Source organism: Pan troglodytes, chromosome 7 (genome assembly GCF_028858775.2).
Source record: "Pan troglodytes isolate AG18354 chromosome 7, NHGRI_mPanTro3-v2.0_pri, whole genome shotgun sequence".
Taxonomy (NCBI): Eukaryota; Metazoa; Chordata; class Mammalia; order Primates; family Hominidae; genus Pan; species Pan troglodytes.
In genome coordinates, this window is record NC_072405.2 from 14,086,553 (window position 1) to 14,100,094 (window position 13,542).

General features: G+C 44.4%; 1 non-coding gene and 1 pseudogene across 1 annotated transcript; one reads left to right on the forward strand and one right to left on the reverse strand.

Moving 5' to 3' along the window:
- The window catches only part of LOC129135846 (spidroin-2-like), a 111,402-nt pseudogene that overhangs the window by 19,832 nt on the left and 78,028 nt on the right, over nucleotides 1-13,542 (forward strand).
- MIR548I-4 (microRNA mir-548i-4) lies at nucleotides 10,124-10,271 on the reverse strand. The gene has a single exon (NR_035888.1). It is a non-coding gene; the product is annotated as a microRNA mir-548i-4 (primary transcript).

Here is a 13,542-nt window from a genome sequence, read left to right on the forward strand (position 1 = left end):
GCAAACCGTGAGGCCTGCGTTTGCCTTCTTCAGGCCTCAGTTTTCTCATAAGTAAAATGGGGATAATGTGATGCTACTGTCTGCATCCTAGAGCTGCCATGAGGGTTCAGTGAAATCACTTTTGAGAGCACGTTCACAGTGCCGGCCTTGTGCGCAGTTAGCACGTGTGGGGCAGGGCTGTTGCTGATACGTGGTTGACTGTCATTGCTAGACTGTGGCTTTACCAGGGGCGATGTCTTTAGTGCCGAGCCCAGAGCCACCCCTAGTACCTGCTGTGTTTATAGAGTGATTGAGTGTCAGGGTCAGAGACTGGGGCAATGGCAGCAGAAACAGAGGAAAGAAGTGGGGCTTCTAATAGTTCCTGCACCAGTGGCCCTTGAGATGAAGCCTTCTTGCCAAGGTCTGGGGCTGTGCTGTGTGTTCTAGGCCCGAGACTGGAAACTAGGCCTGGCTACAGACCCGGCTTAGCTGGGGAAGTGCAGGTCAGCATCCTGCTTCATTAGGACACCTCCAAGCCCAGCTTAGACGTGGATGCCAGGTGACCCCTGTTTACTCTGAGCCCAGACAGAGGACAGGGAAGTGTTCAAGGGTGGGGACCCTCATCACAGCCCTTGAGTCTGTAAGGCGTATGGGTTTGTGCACGCGTGTGAGCACGGCCGTGTCTTCTCTGTGTTTCAAGCTCGAGGTTGTGTTTATGCAGGGTTAGGCTTGCCAAGTAAAATACAGGAGGTCCAATTAAACCTGAATTTCTCATCAACCTTTTTTTTTTTTTTTTTGGTGCAAATATATCCCATGCAATATTTGGGACCTGCTTACCCCAAAAAATGATTTGTTGTTTATCTGAAATCCAAGTTAAACTGGCATCCTGTCTTTTCACTTGCTACATATGAGAGTTCCGTGTGGGGGTTATCAGTGTGCATTTGTGAGTTCCCATGTGAAGGACTCTCTCCAAGTGTCTGTAGGTGCCAGGATGGAGATGGACAGAGAAGCTCCTCTTGGGCTGCTTTAGTGGCACCTAGAGGCTGTGGGGTTGGACACTTCAGCCCCAGGGGCCTGGGCAGCACTGTCCAGCACGTGCCTGCCCCTGTCTTCTCCACGGGGGCTGACTTCCCTGCCATCTCTCTCCAAATACGGTGGCAAGAGCTATCTCATCTGCCCCCATCTGGAGCTTGGCGTCCCAGCCAGACAAGAGGGCAAACAGTGTATAGATGGCTGCAAAGCTTTCCCCAGCTCCTTCTGCAAGGGGCCTGCAGATGAAAGGGAAGCCCTCATCCTCACCGCCTCCCCCTTCCAGAAAACCCAGGCAACAGCCACCTCTGAGTGCTGCTTTAGAAGCTTCTCCCTCCTGGTGATTAAACCACCCCAAAAAATAAAGCACTGCATTTCCACCATAGGCTTGTTCACATGCACGCAGCCAGTTGTCTTGGATCCGCCCGTGTGCCTGATTCATCAGGGTGAGGGTTTCTCCTCTGAGGTGCTTGCAAAGAGCTGCTTAATTTTCATGTGAAAGACTCTCTGTAGAAACCAGGCCCAGCTTTGGAAGAAAGCCCTTTCTCCCCCTTTAGCAAATTCGGTGTCATTTTTTTTTCTTTCTTTTTTGAGATGGAGTTTCAGTTTTGTTGCCCAGGCTGGATTGCAATGGTGCAATCTTAGTTCACTGCAGTCTCTGCCTCCCGGGTTCAAGCGATTCTCCTGCCTCAGCCTCCTGAGTAGCTGGGACTACAGGCACCCACAACCACACCTAGCTAATTTTTTTTGTATTTTCAGTAGAGAGGGAGTTTCACCATGTTGGCCAGGTTGGTCTTGAACTCCTGACCTCAGGTGATCCACCTCGGCCTCCCAAAGTGCTGGGATTACAGGCATGAGCCACCACGCCTGGCTGGAATTCTGTATCACTCTGGATACTTATCATGACTTCAAGCATCCAGGACTCTGTCCTGGGTATCCTGAGCCTGAGGGTGTATGTGTGTCCAGCTGGCTTGGAGGTTGTCTACAGGCAGGTTGAACTTGGCCTCTGAGTCCATGGCAGCCTCATGTGGGAAATGCCACCAAGGAGCCTCATCGTGTGCTTTTAGGAGATAGTTTCTATTTAGTCATTGCTGAATCTGTTACAGACAGGGTCTCGATTTCTTGCAAGTCCTGTATGAGGTCGGTGCTGTGATTATCCACATGTTCACTTGCTCTCTCTGGCCTTTTTCAGGCTCTTGCACTTCCTTTGTTCTTTTCCTGCCACAGGGTCTTTGCACATCCTGCTCTTTCTGCCTGGAAAGGTTTTCCCTCTCCCTGCCTCTTCACCTGGTCATGGTCTCATCTGACAATGGAGTCACTACATCCTCAGGGACACCTGGCCACACTGACTCAGTCACAGCAACCCCCTGTTACCTGCTTTCATGACGCCAGGTGCCTCTCTGTGGTAGACACTAGCTCAGCTATGGCTTCCTATTTCTGTGCGTGTCATCCTTCCCCTTCAAGACTGTGGTCACCATAAGGGCCAGGGAAATGCCTGTTCTGATTCTCATTTGTGTCTCTGGTGTTTAGTATATGCTCACCTAGAATTTGATTAATGAATGACAGCATACCCATTTTACAGATGAGAAAGTTGAGGCTCGGGAACATTATGTAACTTGCTCAGTATTAGATAGTGATGGTTCAAAGCCATCTAGCTGGTCGCTGGGTGCACACTCTTAACCACTTCACTATGGTTCTTCTCTCATGGTAGCTCTCCAACAGCAGGAGTGAGAGACAACTTTAGGACAGGTGTAACTAGAATCTCAGGGGTTATCCTAGAAGGTGGTGTCAGGAACATGCTTGCCTATGGGCCTTCTTACTGTATTGCATAAAATACTCAGTTTTTGTGACTCACCTTTAGTAAGGACCTTAGCAATATTTGAAGCACAGTTGTCAATAGGAAAGGGTGGGTGTTTATACTTTTTAAAAAAGGAGTCTATATCATATTTATCTTGTGGTCTGCCATGCCCCCCGATCTTCTTCAGCTTCAGTTATGCAAAATTAACACTTCTTCTCTTGACTGCCTCTCTCTTACCTGTTAAGTTTCTTTTCTGTGTTCGAGATTGCTTAGAATTTTTCCCCATTACTACAGCCTGCTTCCCAACTGCATCCCCCACCCAGCTTGTTCTGGATTTTTTCAACAACAGCTCCAGCGTTTAGTGAGGGCTCGATTGAAGGAAAGCCTTGGAAAAAGATGTGTGATGAAAGGTGAAGATACCTAATGGGCAGGCAGTCATCAGGGTTAATTCAAAGGCTGGAAGAAGGGCTGACCTGGAGGACTGGAAATGTCTTTGAGCTGAAGGTCATGTGCAGATGGAACGAAGAGGGTGAGCCTTTTGGGGTGAACTGCAAGTGTTTGATAATATCCCTGTCCCCATGGTTGGGGAAGTCTTGATAAACATCCTTAATGTGATGGAAGGATTAAGGAACCCCTGGCTCTACCTGCCCAGCATGACAGTAACGTGACACAGCCAAGTTATTGATTATTGGTTGCCCAGCTGTCATCAGCTCAACATTTTTGGTTAGTTATAGCTGCAATTTGCATTAGTTATCAATGCCAGTTTTGACTTTCCTAGTCAATAAAGTGTTCTGAGAGTGGTAACTAAGGCTGAGCACTACCCATAATCATGAGTATTACAGAGGCAAGCCCCCTTGCCCACCTACCTGCAGGTGATGACACACCCTAGGGAAATCACTCAGTTCTTTCGAGGGCCCCGAATAAATGCCCAACTCCATCTGTTCATCTGTCCGCCCATCCATCCAACCTGCCTTCCTTCCATCCGTCCATCCATCCATCCATCCATCCATCCATCCAGATATGCATACATCCATCCACCCACCTACCCATCTATCGACCCACCCACCCATCTATCCATCCAACCCACTCTCTTCCACCTAACTATCATCCACCTACCCACCCACCCACCCATCTATCCATCCACTCACCCATGCATCTATCCACCCATTCACTCGTCTAACCATCTATCCACCCACCCGTCCATCCATTTATCCCTCCACCCCCTCACCCACTCATCCATTTCTCCACCCACTCAGCCATCCCTTCACTGACTCAACCATCCATTCATTCATCCACCTGCCCGCCCACCCATCTGTCCACCCATCCACCTATGTATCCATTCCTCTGCTTGTCCTTCTGTTCATTTATTCCACAAAGACTCATTAACCACCTGCTAGATTCTGGGGAGGTACCTGCTCTAGTAATTGAGAACATGGTCTCTGGAATATGATTCCCTCGGCTCAAACTGAGCTGCCTCCTAGCTAGCTGCTTGGGTAAGTTATAGAAACTGTGCTTTGATTTTCTTATCTGAAAATTGGCTATTAATAGCTTCTACTCTTGCAGATATAATGAGGATTAAATAAGATGTCACATTAAAAGTGCATCGTCGACACTCAATAGAGATTAGGTTTTTCCATTCATTATTATTCTTGGCAGATGCTGCAGATAACGTGGAGAGCATACGAAAGACACATGTTTGAAAAAATAGTGAAATACAGGTGCTAAGTTCTGCAGTAGGGGAAGGTCAGAGAGCCATGGAGAGGGCCTAGCTCAATCCTGGAGCCTCAGAAAAATGTTCCCCATTGAATTCCTGTTTTAGCTGAGACTTATGGGATGGGTAGTAGTTGGAGATCCCAGACAGGATGTGACCGAGTTAGCCAGGGAAAAATTGGGTCCTGGCACCCATGGCAGAATTGATTGATCAGTTCTTCTGTCTCCTCTGTTTGGAAGTCCACTAGGTCTGGGAATGTCAAGTTGGGGAGGGTGCTGACAATGATCATGACCCTCACCTGTCCTTACATGTCCTCTGTGTATCTGCAAAGCCTTTGCCTCAGTCTCCTCTTTTGGAAAGTGGGATTGGAAACTACATCTGCTTCTCTCCCAGGACTGCTAGGAAGACAAGATTAGATGGCAGGTGAGAGCTCTTGGAAAATGCAAACATTCTACTATTTGAATGCAAAGTGTTCTTCTTTGCCTGTTATGTTTCCTAATCTGTGAAATCATACCGGACATCGAAGCTGTCTATTAAAAAAATAGCAAAGTGGCTGGCCATGGTGGCTCATGACTGTAATCCTAGCAATTTGAGAGGCTGAAGGGGGTGGATCATTTGAGGCCAGGAGTTCGATACCAGCCTGGCCAATATGCGAAACCCCATCTCTGCTAAAAATACAAAAATTAGCCAGATGTGGTGGCATCTGCCTGTAGTCCCAGCTACTCAGGAGGCTGAGACACAAGAATCATTTGAGCTCAGGAGGCAGAGGTTGCAGTGAGCCAAGATTGTACCACTACACTCCAGCCTGGGCAATGGAGTGAGGCTCTGTCTGAAAAAAGAAAAAAAAAAAAAAGCAAAGTTAACACTTCGTCCATCTCTCCCCTGGGGGAGGCAATTTGTCAAAGATTGTTGTTGGATTTTACACACAGGGAAATCTAAGGAAGGTGTGGAAACCAGACCAGGACTCCAGAGTCTGGTCTCCCTGTTTGCAGGGTCTTAAAAGGGTGAGACACTTTGGGTTCTTTCTACAAGATTGCTTTTTTAAAAACAAACAAACAAACAAACAAAGAACTCAAAAAAAAAAAAAAAAACCAGCCCTGAGCTAAATATTCACAAGGGACCTTAGGCAATATCTGCAAACAAAACTGAGTGATGAGTGGAATCTGTCATCTTTACAACTAAGACAGCTCCAGAGTTGAAGCAAGTGGAAATATCTCTAGAGACAGAGATTTGGGCAGGTTTTGCCAGTTACAAGCTATGAGAACCCAGGTAGGTTTACCTCTCTGAGCTTCTGTGACCTTGTAAAATAAGATGCATTGTGCTAAACATGCAGGAGGAATCCCAGCATCCTCCTGTGCACAAGCCTGGTTTCTTCCCATCCTTTTTCTTGTTCTGCCTCTCTCACCCTCTCCAAGAGACGAATACGTTTGGACCCAGTAGCGGCCTATGTTTGCAATAGCTCGCAGGTGATTCTCATGCAGCCAGCCGGGAGTTTGAGATCAGACTGGCCAACATGGTGACACCCTGTCTTTACTAAAAATACAAAAATTAGCCAGGCATGATGGTGCATGCCTGTAATCCCAGCTACTCAGAAGGCTGAGGCAGGAGAATCACTTGAACATGGGAGGTGGAGTTTGCAGTGAGCTGAGGTTGCACCACTGCACTGCACTCCAGCCTGGGTGACAGAGCGAGACTCTGTCTCAAAAAATAAAAAAGTGTTTGTGAGGACACTGGGATTGATCTTGGGGATGTTGGGGGATGGAGGTACTTCATCTACTGAACAAAAACCATGGGATACCAATGCTAGAGGAAGAAGCGTCATCCTCAGTTTCTACTAACTCAACCACTCATGAGATGGGGGCTTGGTGTCCAAGAGAAGAGCCTCTTTTTAGGTCTTCAGCCTTGATCAAACCATTTCTGAATTCTTCATACACATATAATCAGGTGCTATGTGTGGTAGTGATTGGATAATCTTTCTGTCTTTTCCTGTGCTAGGAAGGAAAATACATGTACAGCCAACTTCCTTGAGGGTGTGTTCTTTTGCATCAGGGTTTCTCAAACTCTTGCCATTAAAACACCTGTAAGAGAATCATCCCGGGTGCTTGCTCACTCTGCATACAGACCCTTTAGAATCAGAGTCAGAATCCCTGGGGCTGGAACCACAACATGAAATGACATTCCAATAAGTTTGTCGTCACGTAAGAGAGAATACGTGAGTATTTGGATACCTATAATACAAAGTAGATTCAAAAAGAATGACTTGATTATTTTAAATGTTGTGTTTTAAAAAATTTAATACAGAAAAGGCTGGGTGCAGTGGCTCACACCTGTAATCCTAGCACTTTGAGAGGCCAAGGCAGGTGGATCATTTGAGGTCAGGAGTTCAAGACTAGCCTGGCCAACAAGGTGAAACCCCTTCTCTACTAAAACTACAAAAATTAGCCAGGTGGTAGTGGTGCGTGCCTGTAATCCCAGCTACAGGGGAGGCTGAGGCAGGAGAATCGCTTAAGCCTGGGCGGCGGAGGTTTGGTGAGCTGAGATCGTACCACTGCACTCCAATGTGGGTGATGATTGTTTAACCACCACCAAAATGGGTTCTGAGCCCAAATATTAATATGAAGGACATTGGTGACATTGTCTCAAAAAAATTAATGAATACAGAAAAGTACAAAAAGGGAGAGAAGTCACCCCAAATCTCATGACCCCAAGAAATAAACCTCCTTAATATTAAGTGAACAGCATTCCTTGCTATGCACAAAGATGGCTAGAGACATGAACAGACATCACACAAAATGAGATTTTAAAAACAAGAAGTAGCACATTGAATGCTGTGTAGATTTATCAGAAGAAAAAGAAACGGAAGTGAAACTGAAGGAACTGGTCAACTCAGATAAATGTAGTTTTTCCTCACTAAAAATCAGTTTCTAGAACATCTAAGAAATCAAAGATGATGAAAAATATTGATGTTTTATAAATATGTAGGAATCTTTACAGTTGAGTGATCATCTCATGAAAAATTTTTACAGTCACTGCAAAAAAAGTCATTGCAAAATCTTTACTCCTTTTGCTTTTTGCCAGCACCGACATTGGCCTTTGCAGTCTCTTGACTTCCTTGTGCCCTTGCATTCCTTTTGCTGTTTTCTCGAGGTTGTCTTTGTCTCATGCCAGCCATGTCTTGCAAATCTATATTTGAGTTCATTTTTCTTTGCATAATTCAAAGAACCAGATAGCATGCAACAGCCCATTGTTTAACCACCACCAAAATTGGTTCTGAGTCCAAGTATTAATATGAAGATGACATCCATTGTGGTCTTGCACATTTTGTTGCCTTCCCGGGGTGAAGGACATTAGTGACCATTTGTTTCCTCTGGAGCGGTCGGTTGGTCATGAACTTCCTGGTCCAGATAGTTACCGTGTCATTCATCATGGTGGTTGATCCTCAGGTAGTTAGGGAGGAAAATAAACAAGAAATTATATGTTTAAAACCACGTTTCAATTTTAGACCTGATTAATTGACTTAATAAAGGGCATTAGCACTTCTACTTCCTACAGTCCCTCCCTTTACCTCTGGAAACTAGTTATTTCTAGATTGTTTTATGTTGTTAAGGTTGACCACCCTTTCTTTCTGTTCTGCAATCATAGTCCTATTTTTAAGTGGATTCACCTCTCATCACTAGCCTTTTGTCATGGTCATTCAATTCACAAGTTGCTTATTTTTTAAATTTCTTGGCTGACTAAATTTTATTATGAAGGCTTTTTTTTTTTTTTAAAGAGCTCAGAAATACTGTATTCTCTAAGTTCTTGAACATGTGATAGTGTCTTTTGCCTATTTTGATTAGGCAATAATTTAGCTGGCTATAAAATTCTTGGATTATACTCTATTTCCCTTAGAAATTATAGGCACCTGTCCACTGACTTATTTCATTGTGCTTTCTTTTTTTGTTTGTTTGTTTTTTTTGAGATGGAGTCTCACTCTGTCACCCAGGCTGGAGCGCAGTGGCGCCACCTCAGCTCACTGCAAGCTCTGCCTCCTGGGTTCACGCCATTCTCCTGCCTCAGCCTCCCGAGTAGTTGGGACTACAGGCACCCGCCACCACACCTGGCTAATTTTTTGTATTTTTAGTAGAGATGGGGTTTCACCGTGTTAGCCAAAATGGTCTCGATCTCCTGACCTCGTGATCCACCAGCCTTGGCCTCCCAAAGTGCTGGGATTACAGGTGTGAGCCACCGTATGAGCCCAGCCTCATTGTGCTTTCCACTAACCCCTTTTCCCTGGCCTCTTCCATCTTGTCTTCTTCTCTCCCAGTAGTTTCTTCATGAAGAGGCCATGTGCTATATTCCATGAGATATTTCACACTCAAAGATGACTTCTTTTATACTCTTTTGATAATTTGTCTAGGAATCTCTGCCTTGATTTATAAGGGAGTTTGTAATAAATACAGTAAAAGAGAAACACACAAAGTATTTTGAGACATCAGCGAAGGGAGAAACCAATTCTATTAATATTTGGGGTTATATCAGGGAAGGCTTAGTTAAGAGGTGACATTTGAGCTAAGCCTTGAAATAAGGGAAGGATTTGGCGATGCAGTAATGGTGAGAGAGTAGAAGCAAGGCATGAGGGGTTAATGTTATGTATCAATTTGACTGGGTTGTGGGGTGCCCAGATATTTGGCTACACATTATTCTGGGTGTGTCTCTGAGGTATTCTGGATGAGGATAACATTTAATTGGTAGACTGAATAAAGCAGATTGTCCTCCCCAATGTGGGTGAGCCTCATCCAATCCATTGAAGGCCTGAACAAAACAAAAAGGTAGAGTCACAGAGAATTTGCTCTTTTTACCTGATTATATTTGAGTTGGGACATCAGTCTTCTCCTGACTTTAGATATGGACTCGAGATGGAACTATATCATTGGCTGTCCTGGGTCTCCAGCTTGCTGGCTGCAGACTCCAGGACTCCTTAGCCTCCATAACCATGTGAGCTATCCCCTATAACAAATCAGTCTGTCTATCTCTATGTGTATAGCTCTACCTCTATCTCTCTGCTCTTTGGAGAATGTAGAGTAATACACAAGGTTATATTAGAGAAGAGGATGACCCAAGGAAAAGCATGGAGGCAGAAAAGTGTGAAGAGGGTTTGGGAAGACTGGGGTCCTGATGGGGAGTTGATTTCACTGTGTGTAGCATGGAGAATCCTTGAAAATATTCAAGAGGTGAAAATTGTATTTGTGGAAGAACACCAGGAGTATGTGAAAAGAAAAATACTCCCTCCATTTTAACTCCACTGAAGGGGGCATCATAGGGATGCACTGGGCACATGGTTTGGAGGGCAGTTGAGGCCATATCTGGAGGATCTTTACTTCTCGGCTGAGTCTGAAGTTCTCTTTCTGGGGAGTGGGAGATCATTACAAATCTTTGAGCTGCACTCAAGAGATGATTTTGCTAACAATGGCAGGGCGACGGTGCTGGTGGTGGTGGTGGGAAGCTGGTAGCATGAATTCTAATTGGGCTTCTGTTATTCTAGCCGAGGAAGATGGGGAATGGACTTTCAGTAGAATAATACAGATCTGGGAATCAACTGCGTGGAGGAGGTAGTTACAGGTGATGAGATGATTCAGGGACAAAGTTTGGTAAAGGAGAAAAGATACTAGGCTGGTAAAAAAAATAATTGTTATTTTTGCCATTACTTTTAATGGCAAAATCCGCAATTACTTTTGCACCAACCTAATAGGATGCAAACTTCGGAGCCATCTGCATCAGAGGGTTTGATGAAGATCAACAAACTTTGGGAACACAGGAAAGGAGCAGAGAGGGTAATGACTTGAGGGCATAGCAGGGATGATCAAGGTTTTTCTTGTTAGCATGTGGAGACTTAAGCATGAGTATATGTTAAACACCTGGCACATACATGGTAAAAAATATGAGTGAAATGATGAGTGAAGCTGGTGAGTCATGAGAGTTCCAAGGGAACGGGAAATAAAGGGAGGTCTCAGATAAGGCACAAGTGGAGAAGGTAGCTTGGGAAAGGAGAAGGATGCTTCTCCTTATAAGATGGGAAAGGCAGAGGAAGAGGGTCAAGATACAGTGATCTAGGGGTGAGATGGAAGTGAGTTGAGAGAACTCAACTCTGGGCTCTGAAACCCCTAGGGATGGGTTTGGGGGGCTTTGAGATATGGAAGAGGTTTAAAGTCTATTGTTATAGCAAATATGGTTTGGAATTTATTTGTGATGCTTAAAAATATTGCTGAACAGAAGTGAAGTCTACCCTAGAATTGGATGGTGAGATTATTTAGTGGAACTACCAGATCCCTGTTGTGATTCTTTCCAGTATCATTCAGCAGCCCTTGGTCAGTTGCGAGGCAAGTCATTAATGGGATATGGAGATTTTCCAGGTGGGTGTGGTTGAAGGCAGGGAAGAACGCGTTTAGGACCACATTACAAGAAGGTGACTGTAAGGTCCAGGCTGAGCAGGAAGGTAAAGCAAGAAGGAAACATGAGGTTGTGAAGAGAAGTTTAGAGGGATGAGGAGGCAGCAGAGGTGAACAGTTGCAGGATGTAGCTAGAGTGGCGATGTTAGATCTTGGGGCCAGAGAGCTTTACAGTGATGACGAAGATCAAAGGGCATTAGAATCAAGCGATAAAGAGCCACTGTTTGATGTTGGGATGTAAGGGTGCTGCAGGTGGATGTCTGCACATTGATGGTGAGAATGTGGTCACCCTGGCCTTGCTGGGTCTTTGCTAAGGAGAGTGTGCTCTATTCTGGGGGCCGTTTTCATCACCTGATTAGAGCAGTGGTCCCCAAATGGTGTTCTTTGGACCATCTGTATAAAATGTTCATAGGTCAAGGATAAAATGGAAAAACAGAGAAAATGTCACAGAAATGTGCCCATTGGTGAAAGACCACCAGCTGTCCTTTATGGAGGATTGTTCTTTATTCTCAAAATGTATATATTCTATTCTATTAAAACATTTTTGTATTTGCACTTTTTTCTCTTTTATGAAATGCCATGGGGTAGAAATTTGTAATGTATCCAGTTCTTCTGTCTCCATGCATTGCAGTGTGGTGGGGGAGGGGAAGTGGCCAGTACTGGCCAACAGGCTGGGGGCAGAGGTGCAGTGTGAGACTTCTAGCCTGGAGCATTTAATTCTTAGTACAGGACTCTCTAGCATTCTTCTCCCTCTGTTCCCTGCTTGGTGATCCTCAAGGTAATGCACCCCCCATTAGCCTTAGTCTTAGGGTGAGTTTGATGGAAAACAGAGCACCCCACACTTACCTGCAAATGTAGCATGAGTGAGAAAAACAACTTCTGATGTTTGAATTTACCAAGATTTAGGAGTTGTTATTGCAGCAAAATCTAACCTATTCTGACCAATCATGGTGGAATTTCTGTATGTGTGTGTGTGTGTGTGTGTGTGTGTGAAACTGGTAGTTTAAAAAAGTTCCTTCTTACCGAAAAGAAAAAATGGCAACCTTATGTTGGTTCTCAAATTACAAAATATTTTTACTGGTTTATAAAATAGAAAAATCTGAGAATCCATAGCTTAGAGAACTACAGTGTGGGATGTCCGTAAAGACCATGTTATTTTATCAGCTCCTAACACCACTTTATAGAAGCTTAGCCAATACTTGGGCTATTTCAGTCTTTCCCATTCCACATTCCATGGACTCTTGAAAAGATATTGATGAAATGGAACAGCCATGAACCACCCTAACTCAATCCTAGTGGCAGAATCCCCCCTTTTGCTGCAGAATAAGCTTCTTGCTACAGTGATACTTGAACCCCTTAGATATATTCTGTATTAATTATATTAAAACACGACCAATGCTTTTGCTTTGTTGTCCCCCAAATTAAACACCTTAATCATGAGAACCCAGATAATTGGATTTAGTGTGACTGATTCCCAACTTTCAGTAAGAACATAATTAGATTATATTTTTCTCCAATTCAAATAAAAGAAAATTGACAATACAATGCTGATCAATACATGTAGCTCAGGAGGTAGAGCCTGCTTTGAGATGCAGAAGTGTTTGTTTTTTTATATCTATATTCTTGAGTAAAGAAAAAATCCATCTCTCTTTCCTAGAGGGGAAGACTTTCAGAGCTGGGCTTGGCAACAGCCTATCAGAGGCTGAATTAAACCAATAGGTACCTCCCTGGAATGAATGGTATATTTCTCCTGTTCAGGGGACTGTGCTTTTATGGTGGAGTTTGCTTACTGTCTTGGTCTCCGGATGTGTGTATCTGTGGGTGGATGTCTGCATGTAAATAGCAGTGTATACCTGTGTGGGTGTGTACAGAATTCCCATGTGAATCTCAGCTTTGTGGGGATCTCCAGGTGTTGAGCCTAGCAGATGCCACTTGAAGAAAAATCACTTGAAAATGAGACAGAAAGAATGGAAACTAAATCCTAGCTCTAAAGGCACCAGGCTGACTAAAAAAAAAAAAAAAAAAAACTCTGGATTTTCTTTGTTTTGGACTCTACCTGCCTCGAAATGACATTTCTGTTTCCTGTGCAATGATCAGAATGAAGGAAATCCTCAGCACGAAAGAGCAGATACTGTGTGATTCTGTGTATGTCAGGGTTTCAGCTGTGGCACTGCTGACATTTTGGCTCAGCAATTTCTCTGTTCTATGTGTGGGGGTTTCCTGTGCATTTTAGGATGTTGAGCGGCATCCCCGGATCCCTGGACTCACTGGATGCAGTAACACAACTCCTCCCAAGTAGACACAACCCCCAGTGTCTCCAGATATTGTCTAATGTCCCCAGGGGGCAAAATAGCCCCCATCTGAGAACTGCTGCTTTCATAAAATACAATGTCAGGTGAAATAAGTGGAGGCTGTTTGTAGTCAGGGGTTTGTAGAGATGGAAGAGACCCCAGGAATATCCTGGAAGGGGCTGTAATGTTCTGTTTCTTGAATTGGGTGTCGATAATATGGAGGTATTCAGTTTTTTGTTTTTTTGTTTTTGAGGCAGGATCTTGCTCTGTCACCCAGAAGGAGCACAGTGGCACCATCATGGCTCA